Consider the following 16,377-nt stretch of genomic DNA (forward strand, 5'->3'; position numbering starts at 1 on the left):
GGACGAAGCTCGGGAAACAATGCTTAAAGTCTTAATATGTTAAAGTAGAAAAGTTCAGTAATCCACGGAATAAGTGAGTGGGAGAAGAGATTTGTAAATCCACACGAAAATGTAAAGAGAAGGCAATTACGAAGAATTCCACACACATTCCACGCTATGTAAATGAAATAATAGTCGCCGAAGATCGTATCTGTGGATTAGTTCCGAAATCCACTTAGAAATATCACCAGGTGACAGTCACAGGAATATCGTCTTCAAGTGGTTACCACAGAACACCCCGATTCCAAGTAAGGACCAACAAAAGTGATACCCCAGGATACTCCAGCAAAACCACACATAAGGATTATACGAAGTGACACTCAAACATCTGTTGTGCACTGCGTGCGGATGATCAACCCAATTTTTTGTGCATGGAAGAGCTCCAACAGTTTGTCCCTCTCTCTCTCTCTCTCTCTCTCTCTCTCTCTCTCTCTCTCTCTCTCTCTCTCTCTCTCTCACTCTTTCTCAGTCTGAAGCAGTCTGAGTCTCAGTCCCGCCTCATTCAGGCACTTCAAGCGACTCCCACAGTAAGCAAACCTGCGGTCTCGCAAAACAATGCGCCTCTAAAGTCTGACAGCAGTCTCCTTCTCTCTCTCTCTTCCCCTCCCTCTACCCTTCTTTCGCACTTAAAGCGACACTCACAGCAAGCGAACCTACGGTCTCGCAACACAATGCACCTCTGAAGTCTGACAGCAGACTAGCGAGTGAATCTTCGATGGAGCAGAGTCAGAAACCAAAGAGTTGCCAGCCTGAGCCAGGGCTTTGGGGCTCCAGAGAGAGTTGGGTCCCGAGTTTACGAGGAGGAGGAGGAATCAGACCAACAGGATATGGCTACAAAAGAAAGATCAGAAACATTTGGAAACTGGTTGTCCGGAAAAAAAGGGGATTAATATCTGCAAAATACTAGTGGAAATCAACAGATGAGGCAGAAAATGTGAAGAGGAATAAATAGACAAGGTTTAGGCCGAGCCCCTTCAGCATGTCTGGACTGTGTACTCCTCCGCTTAGTTGCTGCCTGAACTGCAGAGTTCCTCCAGCATTTTGTGTGTGTGCGTCTCTGTATTTCCAACAACTGCAGAATCTCCTGTGTTTTATAACTGCATTTTACTTTGGCATTAGATACATGTTGATATTGAGTATGGTGTTTATGGGAGCCGCTTTCTGCGTTAAAACAGCTGCTGATTTTAATACACACAGGAAAAAAAAATGAGGTATGGACAATGAACCGGTGCTTGCAGAAATGTTTAATGGCACCACAATTACCCATAATGCAGTGCGTTAAAAAGTTCGCCGGCCCTGAGGCACAGATGAAATGCGCAGGCGTCGGGCTGATGACGTCCCCGAGTATCACGCATGCGCACAGGACCCTGAAGGCCTTGAAAATGTCTGCTGCAGGTAAGAGTGATTCTCCGTGTTTTTGTCTTAAAAACCGACCGGGACATTTCCGGTGAAATCCGGACACCGTTACCCGCAATCCCGGGACAGTCCTGCCCTCTTTCCTCTCTCTCAGCCCCACGATCCGTACACGGGCCCCGGGGAGCTTCCGGCTGATGAGGGAATGGGAACCGATGGATCTCTCAGACAGAGCTGAGCTCCAGCTATGTAAATGCAAGGATTAGGAACTCGGAGAAAGGGAACAAAATCTTTTGCATCAGCAGTAGAGAAAATCACCTTTGTTCTACCTCCAATCACAAAGAAGAGGAAATCTGCAGATGCTGGAAATCCAAGCAACACACGCAAAATGCCGGCAGAACTCAACATTAGTACTCCTTTCCATAGATGCTGCCTGGCCTGGTGAGTTTCTCCAGCATTTTGTGTGTGTTGCTTGTTCCACCTCACTTTGTCCTGGACTTTTCTACCCGTGACGTCATGTTTTGTACCATTCTCTCTGGGAAGATAATGATATCAAAAACCTTTGCCCTGGGCAACAAGTAACTTTCACATCAGAAATGTGCCAGACTCCAGTGAGACAGACTACTGCCCTTCCCTTCATATTCATTGGCATTGCCATCACAGAGTTCATCACCGTCTGTCATCTGGAGAGGGTTCAGGGGAAATATTTATGTACAACACAGAAACTGGTGTTACCTGTGTGTATTGTGGTGATGCAAACGTTGCTGGAGAATTTGCAAATGGGGAGAAGTGGAGTGAAATCTGGAAATCTGACTTTTTAAAGCGTCATTTAGCAAACAAGTCACATATGGACAGTGTGCAAAAGCTCTGGCGAGAAAATCCTTCATAACCCACTATAGGCCTGCTACATAGGTTGTGTGAGAGTGTGGGTGAACTCGATAGAACCCAGAGGAGATCAACGTTTTTATCGACAGTGATTTGCTAGCTGTGAAAATGAATACCTTTCTATATAAAATTCACTGTGCACATGTTGTCACTGGGTAATAGAATGCACAGTACATGATTTATGTGCACACTTGTCATTACAAATTAGAGGGGACATTGGTGGGAAGGTGGTGAGACCTCCAGTGTCCCTGATGCCCTCACCTGCAAGATGTGCCTCCAGCTGCAGCTTGTAACCCTGCACTTTAAGGAGTTGGGACTGGAAATGGATGAATTCCAGATCATCCAGGAGTTGGAGGGGGTGATAGATATGACAGGAAGAGAGGTGAGTTACTCCCAAGGTGCAGGACACAGGAAACTGGATGAGAATCAGGAAGGGGAATGAGGTTAAATAGCATCACAAAGTACTCTAGTGGCCATCCCCCACAACAACAGGTGGAACACTTTAGAAAGTATTAGGGGGGATTACCTGGCAGAGGAACGTCAAAGGAGTGATAGGGGATTCATTAGTTAGGGGAACAGAACAGAAAGGGGACTAATATCCTAGTGGTACGGCTGCAAGAGCAAGTTTGGTGGAGGGGGGTGCTGATGTGGTTAAAATGAATTGTAGGGGGAATGGGAGCCAGAATGACAGGACAGATAGTGGAGAGGGTGAATTGAATTGACTTTCCTACATACATCCTTCATGTACATGAGGAGTAGAAGTCATTATGTTACATCTCCATCTAAATGTGTGGTGTAATTTATAGTAATTTATAATAAATAGTTTGTGCATAGAACAGTCAGTATAACATAGATATGCAATTGTATTAGCATGAATTAATCAGTCTGATAGCCTGATAGAAGATGATGTCCCAGAGCCTGTTGGTCTTTTTGCTGTGGTACCGTTTCCTGGATGGTAGCAGCAGGAACAGTTAGTGGTTGTGGTGAATTGGGTCCCCAATATCTTTTGGGCCCTTTTTCCGCACCTGTCTCTGTAAATGTCCTGAATAGTGGGAAGTTCACATCTACAGATGAACTGGGCTGTCTGCACCACTCTCTGCAGGTTCCTGAGATTAAGGGAAGTACAGTTCCCATACCAGGCAGTGATGCAGCCAGTCAGGATGCTCTGTAGAAAGTCCTTAGGATTCCGGGCCCCATCCCCAACTTCTTCAACCATCTGAGGTGAAAGAGGTGCTGCTGTGCTCTTTTCACAACACAACCGGTATGTACAGACAATGTGAGATGCTTCGTGATGTTTATGCTGAGGAACTTAATGCTGTTCACCTTCTCAACCCCAGATCCATTGATGTCGAGGGGTTAGAGTGTCTCCATTCCTCCTGTCATCCACAACCGGCTCCTTTGTTTTTGTGACAGTGAGCGAGAGTTTGTTTTCTTGACACCAGTCAGATGTTGTTCAGACCTCAGACAGAGTCAGCAATCAAATGGTTGAGCATGGTGCGATGAATGTGCTGAGCTGTGTTTATCACAATGCAAGAAGCATCGGAGGAAAGCCAGATGAGCTCAGGAAAGGGAATTGTGATATTGTGGCCGTTATTGGGGCTTGTTTACACACAACAGTCTGAGGGATTTAGAGATATTTGTAGAGAGATTGCAGACCATGCCAAGAAAAAAGGTTGTTCCAGTAAGTGATTTTAACTTTCCATATATTGACTGGGACTCCCATACTGTAAAAGGATTAGATGGGGTAAAGTTTGACAAATGTGCCCTTAATCAGTACGTAGAATTCCTGATGTAGAAGTGTGCAATAAGCTGTTAGGAAATGATCCAGGGTGGTGACAAAATTTGTGATCATAATGCCATGAGATTCAAAGTAAATATGGAAAAAGAGAGGTCTGGACCACGGATTGAGATTCTAAATTGGAGAAAGGTCAATTTTGATGATATCAGAAAGGATCTGACAAGTGTGGTTTGGGACAGGTTGTTTCCTGGCAAAGGAGTACCTGTAAGTGAGAGGCCTTCAGATGTGAATTTTTGAGGATGTAGAGTTTGTATGTGCCTGCCAAAATGAAAGTTGAAAGGTAACTGGACCAGGGAACCTTGCTTTTGAAGAGAAATTGAAGCCTCGTATATTTTGTTCCTCTAAATGCCTCAGATTTTTAGGTGCTACCGAGACCTATTAATGACAACAAATCATGATTCCGCACACTGAGCTCATCTGACCTTTCTTGTTGTCTTCTTTAGGTTTCTCAAAGCTTCCAAATAGTTTTTGTTCTTTTGTTTGCCTGCTCTTTTAGACATTTCTGTTGGCTTTGGCTTCTCATTTTAGCCACAGTTGTGTCCTCCTGTCTTTCTATTGCTTCCAATTCTGTGGAATCACTCAGGTCCCGAATTGCTCCAGAAACTCCAGCCACTGCTGCTCAATTGTCACTCCCACCCTTTCCCTTCCAAGCAAGTTTGGCCAGCTTCTCTGTCATAGAAACACAGAGAAGTTCAGTGAAGAAACAGGCTCTTAGGCCCAGCTAGTCAATGCCAAAAAAGCATTTAAACTTGCAGTGCGATCTGGACCAGCTGGCAAAATGGTTTGAGAAATGGAAAATGGAATTTAATGCAGACAAGTGTGAGTTGTTGCACTTTGGTATGAACTTTATTCCTTGGAATGTAGAAGATTGAGGGGAGATTTGATTGTGATCGAGGGGCAGAGATAGTGTAAATGCAAGTTGGCTTTCTCCACTGAGATTGGGTGGGACTACAACCAGAGGCCTTGGGTTAAGGGTGAAAGTTAAAATGTTAAGGGTAACATGAGGGGAAACTTCTTCACACAGATAGTCATCTGGGTGCGGAATGAGCAGCCAGCAGAAGTGGTGCATGCGAGCTCAATTTCAACATTTAAGAGGTTTGTATAGGTACCTGGATGGTAGGGGTATGGGAGAGGGCAGATTAAATAGTTCAACACAGACTAGATGGCCCAAAGTGCCTGTTTCTGTGTTGCAATTTTCTATTACTGTGACAATAATACAAAAATTCAGTCTATGTCCTTCTAACAGCTGTGCTGACCAACCATTCATATCAGCAGGAATTTTTTTATTTGGCGTTAAAACTGTGGCACTTAAGTTAATAATACATAAAAGAAAATCCTAGATGCAAATCCAGAACAACTATTTGTGTGAGACTGTTTCAGTTACTTTGGGGCCAGGCACCCATGCAGCTCAGCAGGAACAGGGAATAATACCAATGGAGAGAGTCAAACTGAGCCAAAGCTCAAGTTGGAGACGGCAGAAATACCCCATTCTTATAGAGACAGGAAGAGCATCAGGGAATTGATGGTCATTCCACATACCAGCACTCTGCCCAGTCAGGAGATGATTTCTTTGTCCAACTTGGGTTGAACCTCACTGTAACAGTGTGATACCAGATCAAACCTTGGCAACTCAAGTAATCTCATCGGAAATGTTGTCCTACACCCATTGATGGATTTTGTAAATCTTTTTACAGGTTAAAAACGGGAAGGAATTCGTCTCCAGGAAGCTCAAACATGGCACGACTATTTTGTTGTCTCTCTCTGGATAGTTAAGAAGTGGAACATGGGATCCTATCGACCATCCTTCCTGCTCAGACTGTGGGGAGGGATTCACTCGGTCATCTGACCAACTGGCAACCCATCATTTTACACAGGAGAAAGGCCTTTCACCTGATCAGACAGTGGGAATGGATTCACTCGGTTATCACAATTGAAGGTACATCAGCAAGTTCACACTGGGCAAGGCCATTCACCTGTTCTGTCTGTGAGAAAGGCTTCAGTTGGTCTTCCCACCTGTGGACACACCAGTCAGTTCACACCACACTGGGCGGAGGCTGGTCATCTGTTGAATTTCTGGGAAAGGATTCACTCAGTCATCTGACCTAATGGCTCACCAGCAAGTTCGCACAATGGAGCAGCCGTTCATCTGCTTGGTCTGTGAGAAGAGATTCACTCACTCTTCCACCCTATGGAAACACCAGCGAGTTCACACTGGGGAGAGGCCGTTCACCTGCTCAGTCTGTGGGAAGAGATTCACTCAGTTATCCAGCCTACAGAGACATCAGCGAGTTCACACTGGGGAGAAGCCGTTCACCTGCTCAGTCTGTGGGAAGGGATTCACTGATCCATCCAACCTGCAGAGTCATCAGCGAGTTCACACTGGGGAGAAGCTGTTCACCTGTTCAGAATGTGGGAAGAGATTTACTCAGTCATCTCAACTACACAGTCATCAGCGAGTTCACACTGGGGAAAGGCCGTTCATTTGCTCAGTCTGTGGGAAGAGATTCACTCATTCATCCACCCTACAGAGACACCAGCGAGTTCACACTGGGGAGAAGCCGTTCATCTGCTCAGAATGTGGGAAGGAATTTACTCAGTCATCCCAACTACACAGTCATCAGCGAGTTCACACTGGGGAGAAGCCCTTCACCTGCTCAGTCTGTGGGAAGGGATTCACTGATCCATCCAACCTACAGAATCATCAGCGAGTTCACACTGGGGAGAAGCCGTTCAGCTGTTCAGAATGTGGGAAGAGATTTACTCAGTCATCCCAACTACAGAGTCATCAGCGAGTTCACACTGGAGAGAGGCCGTTCACCTGCTCAGTCTGTGGGAAGAGATTCACTCAGTTATCCAGCCTACAGAGTCACCACCGAGTTCACACTGGGGAGAAACCGTTCACCTGCTCAGTCTGTGGGAAGAGATTCTCTGAGTTATCCCAAGTACAGAGTCATCTGCGAGTTCACACTGGGGAGAGGCCGTTCACCTGCTCAGACTGTGGGAGCAGATTCACTCAATTATCCAGCCTACAGAGACATCATCGAGTTCACACTGGGGAGAAGCCGTTCATCTGTTCAGAATGTGGGAAGGGATTCACACAGTCATCCCAACTACAGAGTCACCAGCGAGTTCACACTGGGGAGAAGCCGTTCACCTGCTCAGAATGTGGAAAGGGATTCACTGATCCATCCAACCTACAGAGTCATCAGCGAGTTCACACTGGGGAGAAGCAGTTCGCCTGTTCAGAATGTGGGAAGAGATTTACTCAGTCATCCCAACTACAGAGACATCAGCGTGTTCACACTGGGGAGAGGCCGTTCAGCTGCTCAGTCTGTGGGAAGAGATTCACTCTGTCATGCAACCTACAGAGACATCAGCGAGTTCACACTGGGGAGAAGCTATTCACCTGCTCAGTCTGTGGGAAGGGATTCACTCACTCATCCAACCTACAGAGTCATCAGCGAGTTCACACTGGGGAGAAGCCGTTCACCTGTTCAGAGTGTGGGAAGGGATTTACTCAGTCATCCCAACTACAGAGTCATCAGCGAGTTCACACTGGGGAGAAGCCTTTCACCTGCTCAGTCTGTGGGAAGAGATTCACTCATTCATCCACACTGCAGAGGCACCAGCGAGTTCACACTGGGGAGTAGCCGTTCGTCTGCTCAGAATGTGGGAAGGGATTCACTCATTCATCCCAACTACACAGTCATGAGCAAGTTCACATTGGGGAGAAGCCATTCACCTGCTCAGTCTGTGGGAAGGGATTCACTGATCCATCCAACCTACAGAATCATCAGCGAGTTCACACTGGGGAGAAGCTATTCACCTGCTCAGTCTGTGGGAAGAGATTCACTCAGTCATCCCACCTACAGAGTCACCAGCGAGTTCACACTGAGATGAAGCCGTTCACCTGTTCAGAATGTGGGAAGAGATTCACTCAATCTTCCACCCTGCTGAGACACCAGCGTGTTCACACCACTGAGAAGCCATTCCTCTGCTCAGAATGTGGGAAGAGATACATTCGCTCTTCCACCCAACAGAGACATCCGCGAGTTCATACTGGGTAGATGCAGTTTACCTGTTGAGAATGTGGGAAGGGATTCACTCACTCATCCCAACTACTGGCACACCAGTCAATTCACAATGGGGAGTGGCCGTTGTTATGAATCCCTTTGTTTCATTTGCTGTGGACTGTTATTTTGAGAGAGACAGAGAGATTAAGAAGGTGAATAAGTCTGACTTGCAGCTTGTTTACATCACTCGCAGCTTGTTGAGCTTTAACTCTGGACACAGACACCCAGAGTCAGACGGAGACAAAGGAGGAAAAATGGAAGGATCGAAACAAGGGAACTAGTGGCCAAGGGTCACTGTTTGGAATTTTCCTATGCCCAGAAGGGTGGGTTAATTATCGATTCAGCTTACATCAAATGTGTGGTTGTTACCTTGTTTGAGCTATAGGAGTGGATCTGATTTGGGATATCCTGTGAAGACCACTGATGTGTTAACCCTTGCCTGCGCATGGTGTGGTAATTCATTTGAAGACGATACCCCTTGTGACAAGTCACGTTGGGTGATAATTAGTATGTGGATTTGGAAGGATGACAGATAAAATCTACAGTGACTGTTCTCTCGTTTTACCACCATGGAACCTGTGGAATTTGACATAATTGCCTTCTCTCAACATTTACCCTGGATTACAAATATCTCTCTCATCACCTATTCTGTGGATGAACTGAACTTTCATAATTTACCATCTCAAGACTCCAAGCCTTGTTTCTCCCGAGCTCAATAGTTTGGGAGATTTATTTACACACATATATATACATAACACTATTAACTTCTGTTTATCTTGTTTAAGTTACTATTGTTATGAAGGATGAACAGCTCTGATGGGCAGAAGGGTGCAGGGTTGCCCATGTCCCCCTCCCCTGGGAGAATTACAAACCGTTACTGTTGCCAGGCAGCTAATGACAGAGAAAGAGATGGAACAAAAACATACTGGGACTGGATAAGGGAGAGATAACACAGGGAGGAAGAGACTTGTTGTTCCACTATATTATGACTCCTGTAAGACTTATGGCTCCGGAGAGGGCTGTTTTCTTGGTACCATTCTGTTCATTAAAATTCCTCAGTGGACAGCCAGAGTGGGCTGGTTTGATAGGCTGAGCCATTCAAAACTGATTGACACCTGAGACCCCATGAGTAGGGATAAAACTGAGGTCTGGGGAGACACCCCTCAGACACACCAAGAGACACACTAGTGAGCACTGCTTAAGTGTTGGAACCCACGAGAAAGTGTGGGGCATCGGAGACCTAACAAAGGATCGGTCAATTTTAACTCACAGTGTTTATAGCGAGGCCGGTGGGGGCTTGTGTGTGGGTCCACCCTTATCTGGGTGACGAGTCCACCATAGAACGGTCTAGGTAAAGGACAGAGCAGTCATACCTGAATGGCCAACACATCAATGGATCAAGATCGTAAAGGAAGGTTTGACTGGCTGTCACTGTTTGCTCGCTCTCTCTCTCTCTCTCTCTCCCCAAGAATTACAACACATCGACCAACAACTACCTCAGCTTGTATGAACTGAACTGAACTTTATATTCACATATGACAATTCATTATCCCCTAGACATCAATAGAGCTTGTTTATTATTGATTATTATTATACCCACGTGTATACGTGTATTATCTGTATATTTTACTAATAAACACGGTTTTGATAATAGTACCAGACTGCAATGGATACTTCTATCTTTGCTGATAAGACACCCAGTTATGGGGTACATAACAAATTGGGGCCTCGTCTCGAGATTTGATACCAAATTGGGGGGGGGGCAGTGAATCGGGCTGTAAGTAACCAGACGGGAAACCAGCAAACGGGGGTGGGTAACCAGACGGGAAACCAGCAAAGATGTATATAGATGAATTTATAGAAAACCCGACTCTGAAGGCGCGAGAGAGTGCCAAAAAGACAGACTTGGTGAATATTGCAAAAGGTTTAAATCTATCAGAGTTGAAGCCGTCAATGAAAAAGTGGGAGATATAGAGGGCCATAGCCCAGTATTATATATCCGAGGATGTGTTCACGCTGGGGATATTGGAACTTATCCCTGAAAAGAAACCAGTTGTTGGGGTGGTTCTGTTAGAGTTGGAAAAATTAAGGTTGGATGCGGAACAGAAGAAAAGAGAGAATGAGCTCCAGCTAAAGGAGTTAGAGGTGCAAAGGGAGCGGGAAAGAGCTGCCTAGGCAGCACAAAGGGAGAAGGAAAAGGCTGAAAGGGAAAAGGAGAGAGACAGGCAGCATGCGCTGGACATGGAGAGGTTAAAGCAACAGGGAAAAGACCGAGGGGAAGGCTCAAGAGAGGAGAAGTTTAATGTTAGTAGAGAGTTTAGGTTAGTACTTCCGTTCGAGGAGACAGATGTTGATAGGTACATCTTGCATTTTGAAAAGGTGGCAGTGAATCAGAAGTGGCCCAGGGATCAGTGGGTGGCGTTGTTACAAAGTGCATTAAAAAGTAAGGCTCAACGGGCATATGCGGCATTGTCCATGGACGAGTCTGAGGATTATGAGGAAGTAACGGAGGCTATCCGTCGGGCCTATGAGTTGGCACGTGAAGCGTATAGGCAAAAGTTCAGAGATTTAAATAAACTGTGGAATCAGACGTATGCAGAGTTTGCCTATGAAAAGGGTGTGCTCTTGGATCGTTGGTGTGCTGCAGAAAAGGTGGAGGAGGATTTCCATCGTTTCAGTGGGTTAATTCTGATTGAGGAATTTAAAGGTTGTGTTTCGCATAATATCAGGATGTATCTGAACGAGAAGCCGAATAATTCTATATCAGAATTTGCCAGTTTTGCAGATGAATATGCCCTAACCCACAAGACAAAGTTTTCCTCAAATAAGAGTTACCAGAAAGGCAGTAGGGACGGTAAAGAAAGTCCACTGGCTAAGGTAGAGAATAAGCGGGGAGCTAGTGGTAAAGTTAAGGAAGAGGACAAGCAGCCTGGCAGGAAAGTTCCTGGCTTGAATGTTATAATTGTGGAAAGGTTGGTCATATTGCATCTAAGTGCTTTGCTCCGAAGAAGGAGGCAGGAAAAGGGAAAACGGTAGTCCCTACAGGGTGTGTCGATCAGCAAAGGTAGATAGAGTACGAGAGGGGCGTGAGAAATTTATTTCAGAAGAGAGACCTCAATTTCAATGAGAATCTGGAGAGATACTCGGGCTGATCAGTCATTGATCCTAAGTAAAGTGCTAGATTTTGGTCCTGAGACTGCAGAGGTAGTTTTAAGAGGTATAGGAAAAGGGACAGAAGCTGTGCCTTTGCATGGGATCATTTTAAAATGTGACTTGGTATCTGGACCAGTCGAAGTAGGAGTGCGGTCAGAATTACTGTGAGACAGCGTGGACGTCCTTCTTGGTAATGATTTAGCAGGTGGTGACGTGTGTTCAGCAGTGAAACTGACAAGCAAGCCTGTGAGTGCTGAGGACCCGGCCCTGGATTCTAAGATCTATCCCGCATGCGCAATCACTCGCAGCATGTCGAGAAAGGCGGCTGAGAAAGAGGACAGTTTAAATGAGTCCAATGTTGATTTGGCTGAGACGTTTTAACCGACCCTGTAACAAGAGGGGTTAGGGGATAATAAAGCGGAGAATAGGGAGGTGAAAGAGAATAAAGGAGAGGAGGTAGACCTACCCTTAGCAAGAAAAGAACTTATAAAAGAGCAAGGACGTGACGAGGAGCTTGTGGCATTGAGAGAATCAGTTCTTTCTGAGACAGAACTGGATAAAGAACCAGAGGGCTACTACCTGAAGGACGGAGTGTTGATAAGGAAGAGGAGGCCGACCACGGGCCAGTCAATGATGACTGGGCCGTAGAACCAGGTGGTAGTAACGAAGGTGTATCGGGATGAAATTTTGAAATTAGCTCACGTGACCTCTAGGTGGACATTTGGGAGTAAGGAAGACAGTGGATAGGGTTATGAAAGAATTCTATTGGCCAGAAATGAGGAAAGATATAGCTGATTATTGCAAAAGGTGCCATACGTGTCAGGTGGCAGGAAACCCGAACCAGGTTATCCCTAAGGCACCTCTCAGACCGATACCCGTTTTTGAGGAGCCTTTCTCCCGAATCATTGTGGATTTTGTGGGACCTTTGCCTAGAACAGCGAGTGGGCGGCAGTACGTCATGACCATGATGATTGCCGCTACACGATTTCCAGAGGCTGTGCCTCTGAGGAATGTTAGGACCCCTGCGGTGATGAAGGCCCTCATTAAATTATTTACCACAGTGGGGCTACCTAAGGAAATACAATCGGATCAGGAGAGTACATTTACATCCAGAACATTTCAGCAAATGATGACACAAATGGGAGTTAAACACATTTTAGCTTCTGCATACCATCCGGAATCTCAAGGACCGTTGCAAATATTCCACGCTACACTAAAGATGTTCGAGACTGGGATGATGCATTACCACTTCTGTTATTTGCAGTGAGGGACACGATTCAGGAATTTCTGGGGTTCAGTCCGTTTGAGCTCGTTTTTGGTCACAGGCCCAGAGGACTTTTGACCCTACTTAAAGAGAAGTGGTCTAGCCCGAACGTTCAAGTCAGTGCGATTCACTATGTTTTAAAATTCCGGGAAAGACTCCATAAACTATGCGCCTTGGCAAAGGAAAATTTAAAAGACTCCCAGACCAGAATGAAACAATGGTATGACAAATGTACCCGAGAGCAAGAATTTCACGTGGGCGATAAGGTCTTGGTCCTATTCCCTGTAGTTACCACCCCCTACCGGCAAGGTTTCAAGGACCATACAAAGTAGTTAAGAAAATAGACTCGCTGAACTATGTGATTGAAGCCCCTGATAGGCGCAAGCCGAACCAGTTGGTTCATGTAAACATGCTGAAAGGTTATCATGAAACGACCCCCGCGGAGGTCGGTGCAGTCACGAAAACTGATGAGGTAGAGAGGAGTGTTGAGGAGGACCCAGAGCGTTTTGAAAAGATAAGTATAATACCCACCAGACTAGAGAACTCAGTTATTCCAGCCAACCTTGCTGATAAAGTCAATCACTTAGAGCCTGAACAAAGAGAGCAGTTAACACAGCTCATTAAACGGCATACAGATTTATGTCCAGATGTTCCAAGGAGGTGTAAAGGAACAGAGCATGATGTCATTGTTACCTCGACCCAGCCGATTAAACAATCCCCTTATCGGATGAATTTGGAAAAGAACAAGCTAGTAGAAAAAGAAATTGAGCATATGCTAGACGCTGGTATAATTCGTGAATCCTTTTCTGCGTGGGCCTCTCCGCGTGGTAGTACCGAAATCGGACGGTAGCATAAGATTCTGTACCGATTACAGAAAGGTGAATGCTGTCACGCAGACAGATGCTTACCCTATCCCTAGGGTGGACGATTGCATTGATAAAATGGGGAAAGCGAGGTACATCACTAAGATTGACTTGTTAAAGGGATACTGGTGCTTTCCTTTAACGGACAGGGCTTGAGAAATTTCAGCCTTTGTCACCCCATCCGGGTTTTACGAGTACAACGTCTTGCCGTTCGGAATGAAAAATGCACCAGGGACATTCCAGAGGATGATTGACATGGTGATAAAAGGGTTAACAAACACCAAGGCTGATATTGACGATGTGGTAGTTTGGAATGACACCTGGAATGAGCACATTGAGGCTGTAGAAAACCTGTTCAAAAGAATGTCTGCAGCCCAACGTACAGTGAACTTTGCAAAGAGTGAATTTGGGCATTCCACAATCACCTACTTGGGGTATGTGGTAGGGCAGTGGCAGTTGGCTCCTTTGCAGGCAAAGGTACAGGCTATTTCTGAGGTTCCTGTACCAACAAATAAGAGAGCCCCCCCCCCCCCCCCCCCCCCCTCCCCCAAGAAGATTTTTGGGCATGCTGGGGTACTATCGAAAATTTTGTAAGAACTCTGCTGATATCGCCCTCCCGCTTACAAAACTCCTACAGAAGGAAGAAAAATTTGAGTGGAACAATTCTTGTCAGGATGCTTTTGACAAGTTAAAAACCATACTGTGCCATCACCCTGGGTTAAAGGCACCTGACTCGTTAGAACCTTTCTCCCTGGTGACTGATGCAAGTGATGAGGCTGCAGGGGCAGTCCTATTGCAGAAAGCAGGGGATGGGGTGGAACACCCGGTAGCGTATCTCTCTCGGAAGTTCAATGTGCACCAGAGTAATTACTCTACCGTAGAAAAAGAATTGTTGGCACTTGTTTTGGCAATACAACATTTTGAAGTGTACATTTGTTCACCACAAAGATCACCACAAAGACCTTTAATTGTTTATACAGATCACAACCCTTTGGTATTGCTGGCTAACATGAAAAATAAAAACAGGAGATTATTAAATTGGAGTCTGATGCTACAAGAGTTTGATATTCAGATACAACATATTAAAGGAAGCGACAATGTAATCGCTGACTGTTTATCCAGATGCTAAGTGAAGGTATATCTGTATTGCTTTATAGTTAAGAACACTTCTGTATTTTTTTTTTGCTAAACTCTGTAATCCTGTAAAACGCTGTACTAGTTAATGTTCCCCTTTGGTGAAAATTCCTACAAGGATGGGGGTGTTACGAAGGATGAACAGCTCTGATGGGCAGAAGGGTGCAGGGTTGCCCATGTCCCCCTCCCTTGGGAGAATTCCAAACCGTTACTGTTGCCAGGCTGCTAATGAGAGAGAAAGAGATGGAACAAAAACATACTGGGACTGGAACATTTGCTTCAGATAAGGGAGAGATAACACAGGGAGGAAGAGACTTGTTGTTCCACCATATTATGACTCCTGTAAGACTTATGGCTCCGGAGAGGGCTGTTTACTTGGTACTATTCTGTTCATTTAAATTCCTCAGTGGACAGCCGGAGTGGGCTGGTTTGATGGGCTAAGCCATTCAAAACGGATTGACACCTGAGACCCCGTGAGTAGGGATAAAGTGAGGTCTGGGGAGTCACCCCTCAGACGCGCCAAAAGACACACTAGTGAGCACTGCGTGAGTGTTGGAACCCACGAGAAAGTGTGGGGCTTCGGAGACCGAACGAAGGGTCGGTGAATTTTAACTCACAGTGTTTATAGCGAGGCCGGTGGGGGCTTGTGTGTGTGTGTGTGTCCACCCTTGCCTGGCTGACGAGTCCACCATAGAAGAACGGTCTAGCTAAAGGCGAGAGGGGTCATACCTGAATGGCCACAACAACACATCGACGGATCAAGATCGTAAACTAAGGTTTGACTGGCTGTCACTGTTTGATCCCTCTCTCTCTCTCTCTCTCTCTCTCTCTCTCTCTCTCTCTCTCTCTCTTCTCTCTCTCTCTCTCTCTCTCTCTCTCTCTCTCTCTCTCTCTCTCTCTCCCTCTCCCTCTCTCCCTCTCCCTCTCCCTCTCCCTCTCCCTCTCCCTCTCCCTCTCCCTCTCCCTCTCCCTCTCCTCTCCCTCTCCCTCTCCCTCTCCCTCTCCCTCTCCCTCTCCCTCTCCCTCTCCCTCTCCTCTCCCTCTCCCTCTCCCTCTCCCTCTCCCTCTCCCTCTCCCTCTCCCTCCCTCTCCTCTCCCTCTCCCTCTCCCTCTCCCTCTCCCTCTCCCTCTCCCTCTCCCTCTCCTCTCTCTCTCTCTCTCTCTCTCTCTCTCTCTCTCTCTCTCTCTCTCTCTCTCTCTCTCTCTCTCTCTCTCTCTCTCTCCTCTCTCTCTCTCTCTCTCTCTCTCTCTCTCTCTCTCTCTCTCTCTCTCTCCCTCTCTCCCTCTCTCCCTCTCTCTCCCTCCCTCCCTCCCTCCCTCCCTGCTCTGGACGGCTCCCCCCTCTCTCTTAATAGCAGCAGAGTTCATGGGGTCTATTTTGGACCCCGTTACAAAGTAAGGTTACCCCTAACACCCCGAATAAGAGCTTCAAAAGAGTAGCAGGGATCACCAGTGTAAACCAGAAATTAAAGCTGGGACTAGATTCAAGAGTAAGGATGAAGGGAAACAGTTGAAGGAGAAATATTCTGATCTTACTTGTTACTATTGCCAGAAAAATGGTCTTCAGATGGCTATTGTTCCATCCTGAAGAGGATAAACGAAAAGCAGGCAGTCCCAATATGTTGAAGCACCTATAAACCGACAGTGTTTGGCACATTCTGTTGAGGCTCAGATAAGGTCCTAAGACGTCTAACCGAGTTAAGAATAGATTCGATCATTTTATGTCAGATGGGTTTGTATTAGTAAAGGAGGAGTCAACCCGGTACCAGTGAAAATTCTTAGAGTTACTGGGGCTTCTCAGTCACTTATATCAGA

General features: G+C 46.1%; 1 protein-coding gene and 1 pseudogene across 1 annotated transcript in view; one reads left to right on the plus strand and one right to left on the minus strand.

The window, feature by feature from the left end:
• The window catches only part of LOC132388121 (zinc finger protein 436-like), a 329,833-nt gene that overhangs the window by 64,703 nt on the left and 248,753 nt on the right, over window positions 1-16,377 (minus strand). The gene's annotated exons all lie outside the window — the stretch shown is intronic.
• Window positions 1,393-9,790, plus strand: LOC132388123 (gastrula zinc finger protein XlCGF26.1-like; annotated as a pseudogene).

Source organism: Hypanus sabinus, unplaced genomic scaffold (genome assembly GCF_030144855.1).
Source record: "Hypanus sabinus isolate sHypSab1 unplaced genomic scaffold, sHypSab1.hap1 scaffold_266, whole genome shotgun sequence".
In the NCBI taxonomy this organism is placed as follows: domain Eukaryota; kingdom Metazoa; phylum Chordata; class Chondrichthyes; order Myliobatiformes; family Dasyatidae; genus Hypanus; species Hypanus sabinus.